This window comes from Bombina bombina, chromosome 5 (genome assembly GCF_027579735.1).
Source record: "Bombina bombina isolate aBomBom1 chromosome 5, aBomBom1.pri, whole genome shotgun sequence".
In the NCBI taxonomy this organism is placed as follows: domain Eukaryota; kingdom Metazoa; phylum Chordata; class Amphibia; order Anura; family Bombinatoridae; genus Bombina; species Bombina bombina.
The window spans coordinates 979,649,918-979,658,068 of NC_069503.1; the positions used below are offsets into that span (position 1 = coordinate 979,649,918).

An 8,151-nucleotide genomic window follows, 5' to 3' on the forward strand; every position below is an offset into this window, starting at 1 on the left:
AACGTTTGATTGTTCGATGATCACGCTTCAGAAGCTTTGCAATTTTAAGAGTGCTGCATCCCTCTGCAAGATATCTAACTATTTTTGACTTTTCTGAGTCTGTCAAGTCCTTCTTTTGACCCATTTTGCCAAAGGAAAGGAAGTTGCCTAATAATTATGCACACCTGATATAGGGTGTTGATGTCATTAGACCACACCCCTTCTCATTACAGAGATGCACATCACCTAATATGCTTAATTGGTAGTAGGCTTTCGAGCCTATACAGCTTGGAGTAAGACAACATGCATAAAGAGGATGATGTGGTCAAAATACTCATTTGCCTAATAATTCTGCACTCCCTGTAGACCTCAATGAAACGTGAAAACGTCATACTTGTGCGCTAACCGTAACCAACCTTGTTTATTCAAGAGCACTAAACCCCACCTAAAATATTAATATTTCCCATTCCAATGTCCTTCACATAGCAGAATATGTTCAATTTATTCTCTAATAGATATTTCTGTATATACCTATACCTATATATCTATTCATATAGATATATAGGTATAGATAGATATGCTTTTAATATGATTAATATCAGAAATATATATTTAATAATAAAAAGGACATTCTTTTCTATGGTTAAAACTTATTAAACATACTGTAAAATATTCTAAATATTCATTAGAATATATCTATTATTTTACAGTATAATAATTTTTATTTTTTTAGTATTTTATATGTAATATTTTAACAACACACCTTAAGATTATGTGCATCAGTTTTATGTGCACTGAGCCGACCACGTTAAAATCTAAAACACAATGCGTAAAAAGCATATTTTTACATTCCTATGTTCTTCACATCAGAATAATTCTATGGAAATAAGACATAAGAAAGAACAAAGTCCCAATTAAAATAGTCAGAAAATATCACCTTATCCTAGCTAAGATAAGGAGAAATGAAATAAAGGAAAAAAAAAAAAATATTCTATCAGAATAGCTAAATGAAACAAAAACTTCCAGAAAGAAGTTAATCCACCTGATGCATAGGGGCATATTTATCAAGCAGTTATGAATCAGCAGTCACAAAGACCGCTGCTCCATAACCTGTCCGCCTGCTCTGAGCAGGCGGACACACATTGCCACAATACAACCCGATCGAGTATGATCGGGTTGATTGACACCCCCCTGCTGGCGGCCCATTGGCCGCAAGTCTGCAGGGGGCGGCGTTGCACCAGCAGCTCTTGTGAGCTGCTGGTGCAATGCTGAATACGGCGAGCATATTGCTCACCGTATTCAGCGAGGTCTGGCGGACCTGATCCGCAGTGTCTGATCAGGTCCGCAAGACCTTGATAAATATGCCCCATAGGCTCAAAAGGAGAAACCTGCAAAAACCTCAAGACCAATATAAAGGTTTAAAGGAGGAAGAAATTGGAAAATAACAAGCTTAATTCTAGACCAAGCTAGGACTGAACCAAACATTACAAAAGGATTAGCAATCTTGTTAAGAAACATAACAAAAAATAGACAGAAAACTGACCTTTTAAAGAACAAGCATATAAACTATTATTCAAACTAACTTGAGAATATAGCCAGAAAAACTAGATAAAATCCCCAAGAAATAAAGGTCTTCAAGACCTTTAAAATAATATATTAACATGCCTGAAAAAGAAACTCATAAACTAGATGAATAGTTCAAAGAGTATATCTGATTCTGTATGCAAAAGAAGCAGCCAAAGAAAAGAAACTGGACCAAAGATCTGTAAACCAAATACTGCAGGAACAAGATGGGGTAAACAGAAACACCAAGTCCTGACAATCCCCCTCAGACAAAACAGAGGAAGAAAAAATATTGGCTAACCTATATAATCAATTAACTTTCAAAAAAACAATTCAAAGATCCCTGGACCTACACAGTACCTGGGAAAATGAGATTGACCTAAGAAGCTATCAGAAATATATCTGAGTGACCCAAAATAACTACAGTCTAATGAAACATAACAAAATTAAGAGACCACTCTTCCATGCAGAAAAAACTGAAGACTGAGAAAAAACTTCTTCCCAGCTAACCAGTCCTAGAATAATAACAGCAGAAATAAATTTCTATCCAGGAATGAATTTAAAATACTTTCCTCATAAGTAGAGAACTGCAAATTTTCCCTTGATGTTAGGCATACACTACAGATGTAACATAATCCAATCAGAAAACAGAGAGAATATTCTATTCAAAAGAGGCCAACCCTTAAAGGTCCTGAATAATGCAAGGAGTAAAAAAAATTATTAGGTAACCTCACCTCTCGAGAAGACCAAACTCCTAATGCCCTTCTGAGACCCCTAGATGGTCCCCAACCATTGTATCTGTTAGATTACAGACCAAAAAGCATGATCAAAAGGAAGCCCCCAACATAAAGAGATTATAGTTCAGCCACTAAGGCAGAAACAAACTTGTTCTAAAAAGAAAATGGATCCTCAGAGACAACAGAGACTGAACCCTGTATCATTGTAAAGGATACAAAGCTAAAGAAGATTCATATAAATGCAAGTAAGCGGAATAACAACTAAGGCCACAAATATAAGACCTGACACCTTCACACAAAGAGCTACTGAAGGGACAATAGAAACTGAAGGTTCTATCTAGCAAAACCCCAGCTTCAACTGTCTAAGCCCCAGAAAAGAAACCCTTATCTGAGGAAACAAAAGACTGTTTGGAAAAAAGATTTTCCAACCAATGTTATTGAAAAAACAAGTAGATCTGTATGAAAGAAATACTGCTTACACCAAGATATCATCATGGCAAAGAAACACAGCTATACCCTGAAAACTTATTACAGATAAGAGGGTACCCAAAAACTTTGGAAAATATTCTGAGAACCGTAACCAGACTGGATGGAAAAGCAACAAACTGCAAATCTCAGAAACCAAAGACATTACTAGAAATAAGAACACAAAAATAAATATTCTAAAAACAAATGAGGACATAGCTGACCTGACAGACTATTCTACAGTGTTTCCATTTCATCAGTAGGAACTAAAGAAACGTGTTCAAAGTTATAGGTCAGAAAAGTTCAAAAAGTTCCCCCTACTTCTTGGAACAACAAATAGTTTGGAGTTTCCAACTACCTGAGTCTTACAGGGGACCCAGGAACATATGACAGAAAAAACCTTCCATTGGGAGGCCTTGAACTGAAACCTATTAAATAACCTTGAGACTATAATAATATCCTAATGAACCAAAGCAGACTTAAAACAAGATTCCTGAAAAAGGAATACCCTACACCTTACCAGAGCCTCTAGATCAAGGACTAAATCTACATGACAGATTTCAATGGGCGAGAGGATAAAACTGCTGTCCCTGTACCATAAAAATTACTGGAAACTTAACCTGACAGCATTCTCCAGAGAATAGAAATAGGCCTGGTAAATAGCTTAGCAGCATTGCAAGCAGAGGATAAAAGTGCTCAAACTCAAATAAAGGCACTGAAGCATTGCAAAAACTATACAATTGTTTCCAATTGGAACCAAAGGAACTCTGATACTGGTTGGAGGAAGAAGATTTCTTAACCCTGTTCTAACAAAAAGTCTGAACTTCTATTCCTGTGGAAAAAAATCTTCTTAACCCTCCAGACACCATATTTATAATGGATAACCAAACCAGAATGAAAAACTTCCATGGAAAGAAAGAGTTAAAAAGTCTGAAAATAGAAATCATGTAAGCAGACCAAGATACTAATCATAATGTTTTCAAGAAGGAACAGCTAAAGACATGCTGTACCGTAAATGAATGATGATAAAAAAAGACATCACAAAGGAAAGCATAATACATGTAAACAACATAAAGAAGTTACGTACTGGCATAAAATAATAAATATCTGCCCAGAAAGACCAAATAACCAAGAGATCAAGGAACAGCCACATCAGCAAAAGATATTACTATATCTTTCTTGCAAATATGCCCTCCTAAAGAAGGAATATGGCCTCATAGCTAAAGGACTATTAAAGGGACACAAGTCAAAATAAACTTTTATGATTCAGACGGAACAGACAGTTTTAAGACACTTTCCAATTCCATTCCAGATTTTGCACAGTCTTTTTATATTCACACTTTCTGGAGAACAAGATCCTACTGAGCATGTGCACAAGCTCACAGGGTGTACATATACTAGTCTGTGATTGGCTGATGTCTGTCACATGATACAGGGGACCAGAAAATGGGAGAACTTTGTAAGAAAAAAAATCTACTGCTTATTTGAAATTCAGAGTAGGTTTTATTGCACTGTCTTTTTATTATCTACTTTATTATGTACTTGTTAATTATGCAATTCTACTGCATTGAGTGGTCCTTTAAGGAAGAACTATTTTCCAATGGAAACTAGTACATTTATTAGGGAGAAAATGGCCCTATCAACCTTAGGAATGCATTAACATTCTTAAACCTCAGCTTCTTAGAACAAAGAAATTTAATAATGATAGAAAGCAAAGCAATAAATGCTATACCCCCTTAAAAAGCTCTAGAGTAGCTAAAGTAGCTTAAAAAAGCAGAACTGCGAAATAAAGCAGGAGACATTAAAATTACGTTATCGAACCCTGACTGTTAAAAGGGAATTTATCGCACCACAACCTGACATGCTCTTAGCTGAGGACATATGTGTGCTAACCTGATGAATGTAATCCAGCCAATTTAAGAAAATAATTGAACAGGTCTAAACCGTGTGCTGTCCTTACAAGCGTTAAACAGATGTGTGCTTCAATTTAGTTCTTGGCCAATCCTGACCACATTAAAAAAATATTTAAAAAAAGTATTTTTGTGCAGCTGATGCCTTGTAGCAGTAGCACTAGATAGTACTTTAACTTTATTTAATCTGCTGTTAAGATGTTTAATTGCTGCTTTGACAAAGTTCCCCATAGGAAAATGCTGATGAGCATTTTTCATTAAACTAATTCAGAAACTAGATTGGAACTTTTTTTTTTTTTTACATAGAGCATGATGCTTTCTTTCACAAACACCAGTATATGTTGACAACTTAGATCAGTGATGCATCCTTGTCAATGACCTAGACTCATAGATGGTCGGAGGGGCCTCATTGTAAAGGTGAGAAGATTTTTTAAATTTATTGAGCCTTGCTTACCTATATTTCCCAATATTGTGTAAGCAGTTGTTCCTGCCATGTCATTCTATTGTTGCATGAGGTGCTCAAGAAATAATATCTTGAAAATCAAACAAAAAGTGGAAAAACAATAATTACAACTGCAACATATAGCAAACACCCTTGTAAAATGGTTAAAGTAAATGTTTGTTAAAGTGTAAAATATTCACAATTGTTTTGTTGGGGTAAAGTAATCTTGCAAGATAAGATAAAAGGTGCCACTAGGCCGTGGGCATTGTGGGGTGTTGTAGAGGAGTGGTTGGGATTTCTTACCTACACCACAACCCTGCATGTGGAATTATTAGAGACTCTATTGCCCCTGAGCATTATCTTTTGGTCGTGTCTCGCTATTTTGAAGCTGTTGAGGTTGTCTCATTTTTTTAAAATTGTATTTCTCTTTAACTCTTTTCAATTTTTCTTTAGTAGAGATGTTACTGTGGGCAATTTCTTTCAGAGGAAGTTTGCAATGCCAGTATTCTTCATGGTAGGACTTGTTCTTTGAGCCAAGAAGTGAGCGGTTCCAACACTGATGCCTGTCCATTGACTTTAATAGACAGTGACTCACAACTCATTGCTTTGATGAGAGGCAGGTACAAATCTTTATGAATGCATCAACTATTGAGTTGTAATATTGCAGAGAGTTTTTTCAACAAAATATTCACAAACAGGCTTTACTGAATAATACCAGACAGGTATGAACATTGCATCTACTTTGATTTTTTCTCTTACATCTCTAACAGAACAGATTTCTTTCTTAAGACACGGTGAGTCCACAGAATCAGCTATTACTGTTGGGAATATCAATCCTGGCCAGCAGGAGGAGGCAAAGAGCACCACAGCAAAGCTGTAAAGTATCACTTCCCTTCCCACAACCCCTAGTCATTCTGTTTGCCATCAGTGCAAGGAGGAGGTGAGGTTTAATTGTTCATTTAGAGCAATGTCTTGTCTTATTAGACTTGCTTTAGTAGCCACCGGGCATTGAGGCGGAAATCTATGGTCAGCTGAGAAGCCTACCTGTGATTTAGTGGTACAGCCTAGGCTTTATAGTTCTGCAGTTGCAGATTCAATACCTTATGCTTCCTCCAAATCCACACTTCTGGCGTCTCCTTTTAAGGATGAGACCTTGTTTGGACTTGGTCTAGCAGAATTATCTTCTGACTTTAAGGGTGAAAAAATGTTTTTATACCACTCGTCAAGAGAGTAAGACTTTTTCTGCTTTCTTCAGCGTCATTCATGCCTTTTTTGAGTACAATCTAAGATTTCCTACCAGGGGCAGATTTCTCTTTTTAGAGTATCTGCAATCCAAGTAGGATGAGAGGCTTCCTTGAACTGGGTTCAGGGTCTTCATCTCTGTGAGTGTTAGTTCCAGTCCCAGTTTGGGAATGGGATCTAGGTATTTACCTTAAGTATCTCAGATTCTGACCTTCAAAGTAGTATCCTTTCTCCTTTGATTCAAGAGGGACTGTTCAAAATGAACATAGACTTGAGAGATTTATTGTTCCCTTAATTGGAATCTTATAAAGTTTTAAGATTTTTCGTCATTCTAGACAGACCTCCAGGTCTTGGGATATTGAAAGGGTGCTTTTCTGGACAATATATGGTTCCGGTATCATCCTTACTTCCAGCAAACTCTCTTTTAAGAGATCTTGTCCAATTTTATTTTCCAGGGATGGAAAATGAATCTGGAGAAGAGTTCCCTTGTTCCATCCAAAAGGGTGATTTATTTGGGACTACCGCCACAATACCCTGAATGCACCAGATTACATCTGATCTCGGAAGTTATGCAGGGTCAGATCTGGTCAGTACCTGGATGGGAGACCGCTTGGGAACTCCAGGTGCGGTATGCTTAGGCCTTATTAGATTCTCTATCTAGGAGAAGATGTCTAACAGAGGTCAGATAATCAAGGATTTATACCTTTTCCCCTCTCTGCAGTCTACTGTCCGGCCAACAGCAAGCTCTAGTGGCCAGTGGATAGCTTAGCCATCTTGCAACCAGGAGGTTGGGAGTTTGGATTTAGCTGCAGTTGATTTTTCTTCACTTTTCAGTAACTCTGTGTATGGAGGGAATTGGTCTGATGGTATTCCATGGACATCATTCCTTTTGCTATTTTCCATGACATGGAGAACTTTCGGATCTGTCTTAAAGGATAGATTTAGAACAAGAGACTTTCTCCCATAGTATTTTTTCAGGAGTATCTATTTCCGGCTCGTGCTTCTGGTAATATTCCTGGGTGACCATGGATGCCAACCTGCTGGGCTAGTAAGCTGCCTGGGTCTTGTTTAAGGATTATGGACTAGGAAGTGTCTGCTCTCCAATCTTAAACATCTTGGAGTTGAGAGTGATTCATAATGCTCTGATGGCTTGGCCTCAGTCGTCTCTAGCTTGGTTTCAGCCAGACAATATCACCTCAATGGTTTATATCAACCACCAGGGAAGAACTAGTGGTTCCTTAGCCATGAAGGAGGTGAATTGGATTGTTCAGTGGGTGGAAGCTCACAATTGCTGTCAGGTGGACAATTGGGAATCAGACTTCTAAACAGAGAGATATTTCATTCAGGGGAGTGAACATCTCCATCCAGAGGTGTTCTCTAGGTAAACCCTAATATGGGGGGTTCCAGAGTTGGCTTCTGTAGGCGTTTCGACAGAATGCCAAGTTTCAAAGTTACGGTTCATGGTCAGGTGATCCGCAGACCATCCTGATAGATGTTCTGGCATTTTTCTTGGATTTTAGTTTTGCAGTGTGATTCGCCTTATCTTATCTTTCATGCCGTTAAGGCGGTAATTCGTACTAGTTAGGTTTTCTTCCTAAGTGGTTTCGGATAGAAATATTAATCAGGAAATCATTGTTCCTTCTCTGTGTCCTTATCCTTCTTCTCATAAGGAACGTTTGTTGTACAACTTGGATGTTGTACGTGCTCTTAATTTCTATCTACAGGCGACTAAGGATTGTCGCCAGTCTGCTGTTTGTTTGTTGCTCTGGGAAACATAAAGGTCAGAAAGCTTTAGATACTTCTCTTTCTTGGT

The 8,151-nt window shown here is 37.6% G+C and overlaps 1 pseudogene; it reads left to right on the forward strand.

The window, feature by feature from the left end:
* Positions 1–6,854: 6,854 nt before the first annotated feature.
* Positions 6,855–6,973, forward strand: LOC128661787 (uncharacterized; annotated as a pseudogene).
* Positions 6,974–8,151: the final 1,178 nt, after the last annotated feature.